The following is a 9,495-nucleotide window of genomic DNA, read 5'->3' as shown; positions in this document are numbered from 1 at the left end:
TTATTAATTATCCCAAAAATTTAAATTGTTATGAAATACTAAATTTAATCATTTAACTAACATTTTAACTAATCTGTTTTAACTCGAGAATAATATTTAAGACTTTGACAGAATAGTTTTAGCTAAAGAAAACAAATATATTTATAGTGATCTATATGGAGAAAACACACAACTTTGTAGTACAACTAATAAGATCAAAGTTTTTTGTTTATTATTTTCATATTACATATGAATTGATACTATTTATCATACAATATCATTCAAGTTATGCATATGCTTAAGCCGCAAGACGAGGAGTAAGATTGACTTCCAATGGGGTGGCTTTAAGGTTGGTAAGTCCAACTTTCTCAGTCATGTCCACAGGTTCATCAGATGGAGTTGCAATTTCAAAAGTATGCAAGAAGGTAGCTAATGTGAGTTGTGTAACTTGTAGAGCAAATGAAATCCCAGGGCACATTCTTCTACCGCTGCCAAACGGTATCAACTCAAAATGTTGGCCCTTAACATCAACATCCTTGTGAGTTGCAAGGAATCTTTCAGGTCGAAATTCAGTCGGATCCACCCGCACACTTGGGTCTTGATGGAGTTTTGGAACATTAACAAGGAGTCGTGTACCTGATGGGATGTTATAGCCAGCGAAAGTACAGTCTTCCAAAGACTCGTGTGGCACTAAGAGTGGTGCAGCAGGGTATAAACGAATTGTTTCTTTGAGGATAGCTTGGAGATACTCCAAAATTTTCACATCTGATTCCTTCACTTGCCTTTCTCTACGAACTTGGATATCTAATTCTTGTTGAGCTTTTTTAGAGTTTCACGGTTATTGAGAAGTAAAGAAAGAGCCCAGATCAATGTTATTGTTATGGTGTCTGTGGCCGCTAAGATAAGGCCCTGCAAAAAGTAATATAATTGGATTGTAGGTAATTGATAAATAGCCTAGAGAAGTTAGGAGAGAACCCAAATTTTTCTACGTGATGCTGTAAAGTTAAAATATAACTCAACAGAATTTCGCAGTAATAACAATTACTAAAAAAAATAATTCAAAAGTTTCAAAACGTGATCCTAACTCCACATCCACAAAGACAAGAGGGAATCAATTGTTCAAGTTTATTTTTTTAGGATCCAAAATGTCGTCCTAACCTTTGACAATTTTGTCTTCTTGGACCAAAGATTTTGAATGATTTATTTGAAATGTTGATCTTGGACCACAGATTTTGAATTGGACTCATCGATCATCTATATATATGTAAAACCGAAGCTTTTGAAACTCTCACAATTTTCCACATCAGCATTAATTAAATTTTAAAAAAACATTAATTAAGTAAAAAAAATGCCCAAATTTTTTTCCACAATCGTTAAAATCAAACCTGATACCCACAAACCCACTCTGAATCCTCTCTCTCTATTTCTCTACCCTTCTCCTCAAAACCCAACTGTACCTACAAACCTGACTTTGAATCGTTTCTCTCTTTTCTCTACCCTTCTCCCCAAAACCCAACTCTGAAAATCAATCCCAAACGCCATCTTCTTCTCCTCTCTTTAACCAATACTTCCCTAAAATCAAATTTAATCATCAATCTGTATCTCCAATGCAAACCCTATACCTAAGGCAGCCAATGTCCTAGGCCTATGCAGGAGTTTCCTTGGTCTCCACTCTTAACCTCTTTTCTCCATGGATGGATTCAGCCACAGAGCCGATTAGGTTAAATAATTCCCCCTCTGTCATTCTCTTTCCTATTTGATTGATCTGCTTCTCAAGAAATTTTTTCTCTACGATTTTCTCTAAATCTTATTTTTTGAGTTTTGGTTTCAAGTAATGATGATGATGCCAATTACTTAGTCCCAACGCCAAGTGAATCCTAGCAGAGGTGTGGTTGCCTTTTCGGTTGTCACCGTTGGCATCACCAAGTCTATCACTATCTCTCTTCTTCTTCTTTTATGCCTTATGTGAATGATCTGATTTATTAGGAAAGAAGAGCATTTTGTGCATATTGTTGGATTATATATTTGGGATTTTTTTTTTTCGTTGGGAACCAATATTGTCGCATAGCTGTTGAATCTGTGGAACATTGAGGCCCTCTTACTGACATCAAGTTTTAATAATCTTGAGGATTGCTTTTATCTGGACATAATATACCTTTTGTTATTTGTTTTTGTTTTGCTAGGTATTAAAGGAAAACTGATTTGGCTAGGAATGAGATCCTTCTACTAGAATGTAGATTTGAGGGAGAATGTGGTTTGTTGCACTAATCTATATTTTTATCACATGTTTGGCCTGTTTAGAGAGGCCAATGCTGGTCATGCCATTGGAGCTCATGTTGTGGGTTTTGGCAAAAGCTGTGGTATTTTTTTAATGGGTTTTCTGTTCCTATGTTTTTGAAAGGCCTAAGAATGGGCTTGGTGATTATTTTTTTTTTTTTTTTTTGGAATTATTTGGATTAAATTTCAAATTTTAAATGGATTTTTTGGGCTAAATTTATTTCATTGAAGGGTCACTTTAAATTTATTTTGTTTGACTGGTAATCTATTTAAGTTCTGCCACTCTTATAAGAGTCTCTCTCCTTATCCATTTGTTTTATCTTTGATTTCTTTTTCTTTTTCTTATTTCTTTTTTTTTTTTTTTAATTGAAGTTGATGCATTGATTTAGATTGTGGTTTTAGAATTTTTAGTGATATATATGGGCTGTGCGTTGCAGATAGATTTTGTTTATGGGGTTCAATAAAAATCTTAGGCACAATTGATTTGATGTTATATAGTTATTGGTTTTGTTTTAGAAAATCTTTAGATTTTTGTCGTTAGTTCATTTGATTTTTGAAAATTTTAAGCATGCTCACCATCAAGGAGCCCCGCATGGTTGATTTGATGCTAAATAGTTATTGGTTTTGTTTTAGAAAATCTTTAGATTTTTGTTGTTAGTTCATTTGATTTTTGAAAATTTTAAGGAGTGGATTATGAACTAAACTTTGTAGAGTTGTATTACAAAATAATAGGTGGTTGCTGAGGAGCTTTTGTATACAGAGAATTGATCGTGTGTGAAGGTATGCAGTCAATGGATAATTTTGATAGAGGAATTAGACATATTTTTGGACAAGTACAATACTTTGTCTTATTTTACACTTGCTAAAGGTATGATATAACACATATTGTTATTCTGAGCATGTTTGATGTCCTTAATTGTGTCTTCATCATCATTATTTGTTTAAAGGGTTAGTATTTGTAGTTTGAGAATTAAAGAAAGAGATTGAATCACATTTTAATTCTCTATTATTGATTGGAAAAAAAAAAAAAGTCTTCATTTCTCCATAATTTATAAGGTCCTTCTGTAGTGGCGACTATTTCAAGAGATGCTTTAAATTCCAATCAATATATGTCAAATTGCCTAGCCAAAGCATCTGGGGACTATAATTATGAAAAACAATAAGTTCCAATATTGAGTGTGTGTGTATTGGGAAAACATCAATACTGCCTTGGATGATCTTAATTTGAATTCCTTTGACATTGTTTCCTTCATATTCAGAATCAATAATGATTAGATTACTAGGACTCTCCTCTATGTGTTGGACTGAACTTTTTACTTTAGCTCACAAATTTAGTTGCAACCCTCAATTGTACTTGGTATGAAGCAAGGTATTACCTATGTGATTGATAGGAAGTGTTTAGCCATTCCTAACTGTGACTTGGATGATTTTTATGTTCTGAATGCTTTTGTTGTACTTTTTTCTCTACATTTGTAGTTCTTTTCCGGCTGCAATTGGTTTATTTAATCTGTTTTATTCTATTAATGTTTCTTGAATGATGGCTTAAAATTGGATTTTATTGTTTTGTAGATAGGTATTTGGCATTTTGTTGTCTGGTTTATTTGGAACTGTGGATCTTTATCTGTGTAAGACTCTTAATTCGATAGCAAGATGAGAAAAGCCAAGTATTTACTAGTCTTCTTCTTTATTCTGTACTGTTTTTTGCGTATTTATTGGTAATATGTTTCTAGAAAGAATTTGAAATTGGAATGTGATTGCATATTTAAGTTTCTTTGTTATCTCAAACTTGGTTTTATGTTTGGTTTAATTGTTTAGTTTAAATGACTATAATCTCAAATATGGATGGGAATGCTACATGATAAAATGACAAAAGTACGTATTTTTTTTTTTTTTAAAATAGCAAAATTACAAATTTGATATTTCACTTCTATATGTTGTAATAGATTTCTCAACCTATTCTATTGATAAGCTTACATCAGTGGTATTTCAAATGAATGTGACAACAACTTATCAAGTGAACAAGATGGCGATTTTACAAAGTTTCAAAAAGTTAACGTTGAAAGCAATGTACAACTTACACCAACATCTGTAATCAAGAAAAATAAAAAGAGTTATTCAATGACTACTGTGAAGCAACAAAGGAAGAAAATACTAATAATACCTTAAAGTTGTCTTTCAATTTATTTCAAATATTAATTTAGTAGTTCTTTAAATTTGTGTTTTATATATTTATTGGATAACTGAGGATGTTAAGGATTAAAATCTTAATTTTAATTTTAATTTAAGTTCGATTTATATTTTTCATTATGTAATTTAATGTTTCATATCAAGGATAGAAATTTTGAGGCTGGAATCTTAATATACAATCAAAGAGGAAGAGACAAATAATTGTTAACATCTATATACACAATAGCTTTCCTGCATCGCACGGGTTAGCAACTAGTTATCAAATAGCTAAAGAAAAAGAAAAAGAAAAAAAAAATCCAATATTTGATGTTTTTTCAAATCTTGGGACGTCACATACGAGTTACCTCTTGGTCTCTCAAAGTTAGCTACTACTTTGCCAAATAAAAATAAAAAGAAAACTACATTTGTCATCGCATATCTTTTCCTCTTTTTTTTTTCTTTTTTTTTTTTTTTTTTTTTTTTTTTTGAGATTGTCAATGCATATCTGATGTTAGAGATTGTTCACACAATCATTAATATATATATATATAGTACTAGTATAATGCTCATGCGTTGCACGTTTTAATTATAACTTTTAGTATACTTTTATTAAGAATAATAATTTAATAATCACTTGAATATAGATTATATAAATTGCATAAAATTATTGTTCTTAAAAATATCAAGCAATCACACAACATATTTATATGAAAAAATTCATAAATTTAATAATTAAAACCCTATGGAAACTTAACCAAGCTATTTCATTTGCCAAAAAAATAAACATAGTTCTCTTCTAATCAATATAAGAATACACTATAAAATCGTATATATAGAAAATTTTCAATTGTGAAGATGTTAGATTTCTAATCAATTTGGAATTATAAGAGAAATAGAATTATTAGGAAAAAATATGTATTAAAAAATTATCACAATTAACGTTTAAAAAAAAAAAAACAATATGTAAAACTCATCACTTAGATGCATATTTATCCAAAAAAATTTCGAATTTAGGACATGGGAGAGTTCTTTTAGACATAGAATTTCAAATTATATTGAAGTTAAATTATGAGAGAAATTATTAGATGGTTTGGAATTAAAGAAATACCTATCCTATGTGAAATTCTTCATAAATAAGTTAAAATATGTTCCTATCCAAAACAAAAATTAGGTATATTTTTTTCTAATTTTTTTTTATCTATAATTTTAAATTTTAAATAAAATATTAATTGTTACACAATCCTAATCTAAGTAAATTAGTTATTTTATCCATATTTCTAAGTTTTTTTTTTTTTTAAGTGTCTTATCATTTTAAATCTAAAAATTCTGCAAATGGATAGACCTTGTTTTTTAATGTAGTATTTAAAACTGAGAAGAATAGATTACACTATGTCTATGTCACTCAATTTAAGATGAATTAGACCTCTTTGTTTTTAGTGTAGCATATGTCGTTGCAATTTAAGATACATTAGACTTTTTTTTTTTTTTAATAATACACTACATGTAAAAAATAAGGATTACATGGATAAGATGAAGAATTTGGATTGTAATCAAATAAAGATTTTTATTACTTTAGAAATTATAGGAGAAGAAAATTTATACATACATACATATATATATATATATACATATTTAAATGTAAAAATTAAAAAAAAAAAAATTCTACAATATGATAAAGCTGCTTGGGGCAACCACAGCATCGAAACCCAACTTTTATTATATATTGTATGACATACCCATTGTCCACAATTTTTTATATACATCGACACGTAACATATGAATACGTAATATGCGTAATATGTGTTTTAACGATGTACACTAATTAATGTGTGTCATGAACAGTATCTTATCCAATATTTATCGAGGTTTCTAGTAGTGTATAATTTATATGGGATTAATATGGTTATGATAAAAAATAAAAAATAAAAATAAAAAGAGAGAAAAGAAACCCTTACCAAGCATGTTGCTTTGATGATAGTATCCGCATCATAACTGGAAATTTCATCTTCGTCAGTGACAGTGGATAACAAAACATCCATAAAATCATGGTGTTCCTTCATCCCACCAAACAATTTTCTCTGCTTATGTTCTTCTAGCCATTCTCCAACCATTTGATCCAATTCTTTGGCTGTCTTCTTCATAGCTTTCTCATACCCTCCCATGTACAACCACCTTAGATAAGGTAGTGCATCTAATACCACAATTGTCCCAATCAAATCGAAAAACACCCTCAACGCCTTTCAACATTGATCATTTCCTTCATTCTCATACTTGGCTGTAGCCTTACCAAATCGCTTCCCTACAACCATCCTAGATACCATATTTAGTGTTGTGTACCCAAACCATCTTTCCATTTCCACAAACACCATCTTTTTCTTGCCCAATAGCTCAAATATCTCTTTAATAGAATCATTTACCTCGGCCTCTCTAATGTGTTTGAGCATCTCAAGGCGGTGGTTTGAGAGGACTTCTAGCACGGCCATCTTTCTCACTTGGCGCCAATAGGGACCGTAAGGGCTAAACCCTGACATGGCATAGTTGTAGCCCAATAGTTCTAGAGCTAGAGCTTTTGGACGATTGGCAAAGGCTTTGTCATTAGTGGTAAAACATTCTTTAACTATCTCCCAACTGCTTACTACTAGAGATTGATGCACACCTAACCAGATAGTGAAGATTGGTCCATACTTGTCAGCCATGTTACCCAAGGTAATATGGGGTTGTTGTGACCCTGCTAGTAGGTGGAGGTGGCCAATCAAAGGCCATGCACTGCTAGCTTCTAGTGGAACTTTCCTTCTACTATCAAATTTTTGAACTCTTCTTGATATCCATAAGTATGAAAGAAAGAAGAGAAATAGGAAAAAGGTGAAAATGATGGCTATAAAACTCATAGAAGATAGAAGTTGTGAAGGAATATTGGAAGAGAAGGAAGAGCATATGTTTGCTATTTATGGTCCCTTGGCTGCAGCAAAGGGGTTTTTATAACGTGGAATTTCTTATTTCTTTAACATTTGTTTAGGTACACACCAACCTCAGTGGAATTTAGTGTAATGTGATATATAACATCACCATTTGAGTGAGGCTTAATTTATGCATTATGTTTAGTTTACACGCGCTAGTGTTTAGTTTATAAAACACTAATGTTTACGCTTAATTTATTATGACAAACTATGCCTGCGTTTGGATTTGGCTGAAAGCCAGCGCGTCTACGCCTGGCGGTTTTTTTTTTTTTGGGACATGCGTTTGAGAGACAAAACGGCTACTGTTCATACACTGTTCATGAACAGTAGTTGCAATGTTGGACTTTTCAGCACATCAGTGGATCCCGTGAACGGCTACTGTTCATACACTGTTCATCTCGTGAACGGCTATTGTTCATACATTGTTCCTGAACAATAGCCGCAATGTTGAACTTTTCAGAATATTAGTGGGTCTCGTGCACCATTCACGGCACCCACAAATTTCACTTTTTAGCAACTTTTTCATTAAAAATGGATCCCATAGTACTATTCACACATTTAAAAATTATTTTACTACAGTGTTTTTCAGTTTTCAATTTTCAGTTTTTAGTTGTATCCAAACAGACCATAACTCAAAAGTTAAAACCTTCAACCAGGAATTTGAGAGTTAAGAGTTAGGAGAGTGGCTTTGTTTAGCTGTGTGCAATAGCTTTAGCCTCCGACTATTGCTTAACCACTGAAGGTTTTTTTTTTTTTTTTTTTTTTTTTTTTTTTTTTTTTTTTTGTGTATCGCATTATACTAGCATATCGGCAAAATGGGCCATTTTGGATGGAAAGTGGAAATCGGTTAGTACAAAGAGTTAAAAAAAAGGTGATTATCTGTTGCTCACATGGCCACCACTTGGCCGGTCTTTAACACAAAGTCTTCGATATATACCCCTACCTTGTCGCCTTCATCTTCTCTCTTCTTTCTTCTTTCTGCTCTCTGCTTTGCTTTCTTATTTTGTCCCCCCGAATTATTCTATTTATTTTTGTTCTTTTTGTCGTGTGGCTGCTTTTGTTTAATTAAATTAATGTGCTAGGCTGTGTCCTACTCATTCACATGTTAAATGATTAAATTTATTATTTCAACTTTTGAGGTAATTGATAATCTATTGCATCTGAAACCATAGTAGGTGAGCTGGAGTTAGAATCTTGCCTCTTCTTGGGGAAGTATTTGTTTGCTAGCAACGACTTGTTACAGGTTTATAATAAATTTGTTAATGAGTCAAACCATATATAGAATCCGTTAAAGCTTATAATTAAAAGCCCAAATCTCTCTAGTAGCGTGCAAAAGACTTCATCCCAATAATTGTAGTTGCTCAGCCATGATGTACTAAATTATATTATATATAATAATAATAATAAACACAAACAAAAACTCTTTTAATATTTATTTTTTATGACAGATAGCACACAATATTAAAACTTTTTAAGTAAGTCTAGTACCACAACTATTTTCACAATTTTGCCATAACTTGTCCACAAAATAATTTGTGAGTGATAGAATTGTGGACCTTCATAGACTTTTTTTTTTTTTTTTCACCACTTATAACTCACCACGTAGGCAAGTTGTGGCCAAAATTGTTGAACTCTTCTTGATATCCATAAGTATAAAAGTAAGTGTAGACAGGGAAAATTCCCGACCTATCACAAGCTGACACGTCACACTATTAAGTCCACAAAATACGGCCAATTACAAAGCGCCGCGTATTGCTGCTAGGTTTTGCTATCATTACTCAGAAACCAATAGGAATTTGCCAAGTGTCATGCAAAAACCAATCACACATTATCGCACGTGTAAGCAATGGCATAATCAGCTTCACACGTGTAAGTGATGACATAATCAGCCTCGCACGTGTAAGCGATGACATAAGCGGATCAATCAAGCTCTGCCACATGTCACCAATCAAACTCCGCCATGTGTCACATACCTACTCCTAAACTCCTATAAATAGAAGCCTTCCTAAGGCATTTAAGGAGATCTGAGGAGGAGATCAAGAGATTTGGAGAGGGGACCAAACTATTTGAAGCACTCAGAAGTCCAGAAGCTCTACCGGAATCAAGCTCTAAAGCC

At 32.1% G+C, this 9,495-nt stretch overlaps 1 pseudogene; it reads right to left on the bottom strand.

Moving 5' to 3' along the window:
* Positions 1-277: 277 nt before the first annotated feature.
* Positions 278-7,331, bottom strand: LOC111999404 (cytochrome P450 CYP82D47-like; annotated as a pseudogene).
* Between the last annotated feature and the right edge of the window lie 2,164 nt (positions 7,332-9,495).

The sequence above is a fragment of the Quercus suber genome, unplaced genomic scaffold (assembly GCF_002906115.3).
Source record: "Quercus suber isolate HL8 unplaced genomic scaffold, Cork oak 2.0 scaffold_1019, whole genome shotgun sequence".
NCBI classification, from domain to species: domain Eukaryota; kingdom Viridiplantae; phylum Streptophyta; class Magnoliopsida; order Fagales; family Fagaceae; genus Quercus; species Quercus suber.
The sequence above is the reverse complement of the archived record's forward strand: the minus strand, read 5'-3'. Positions and strand labels throughout refer to the sequence as shown.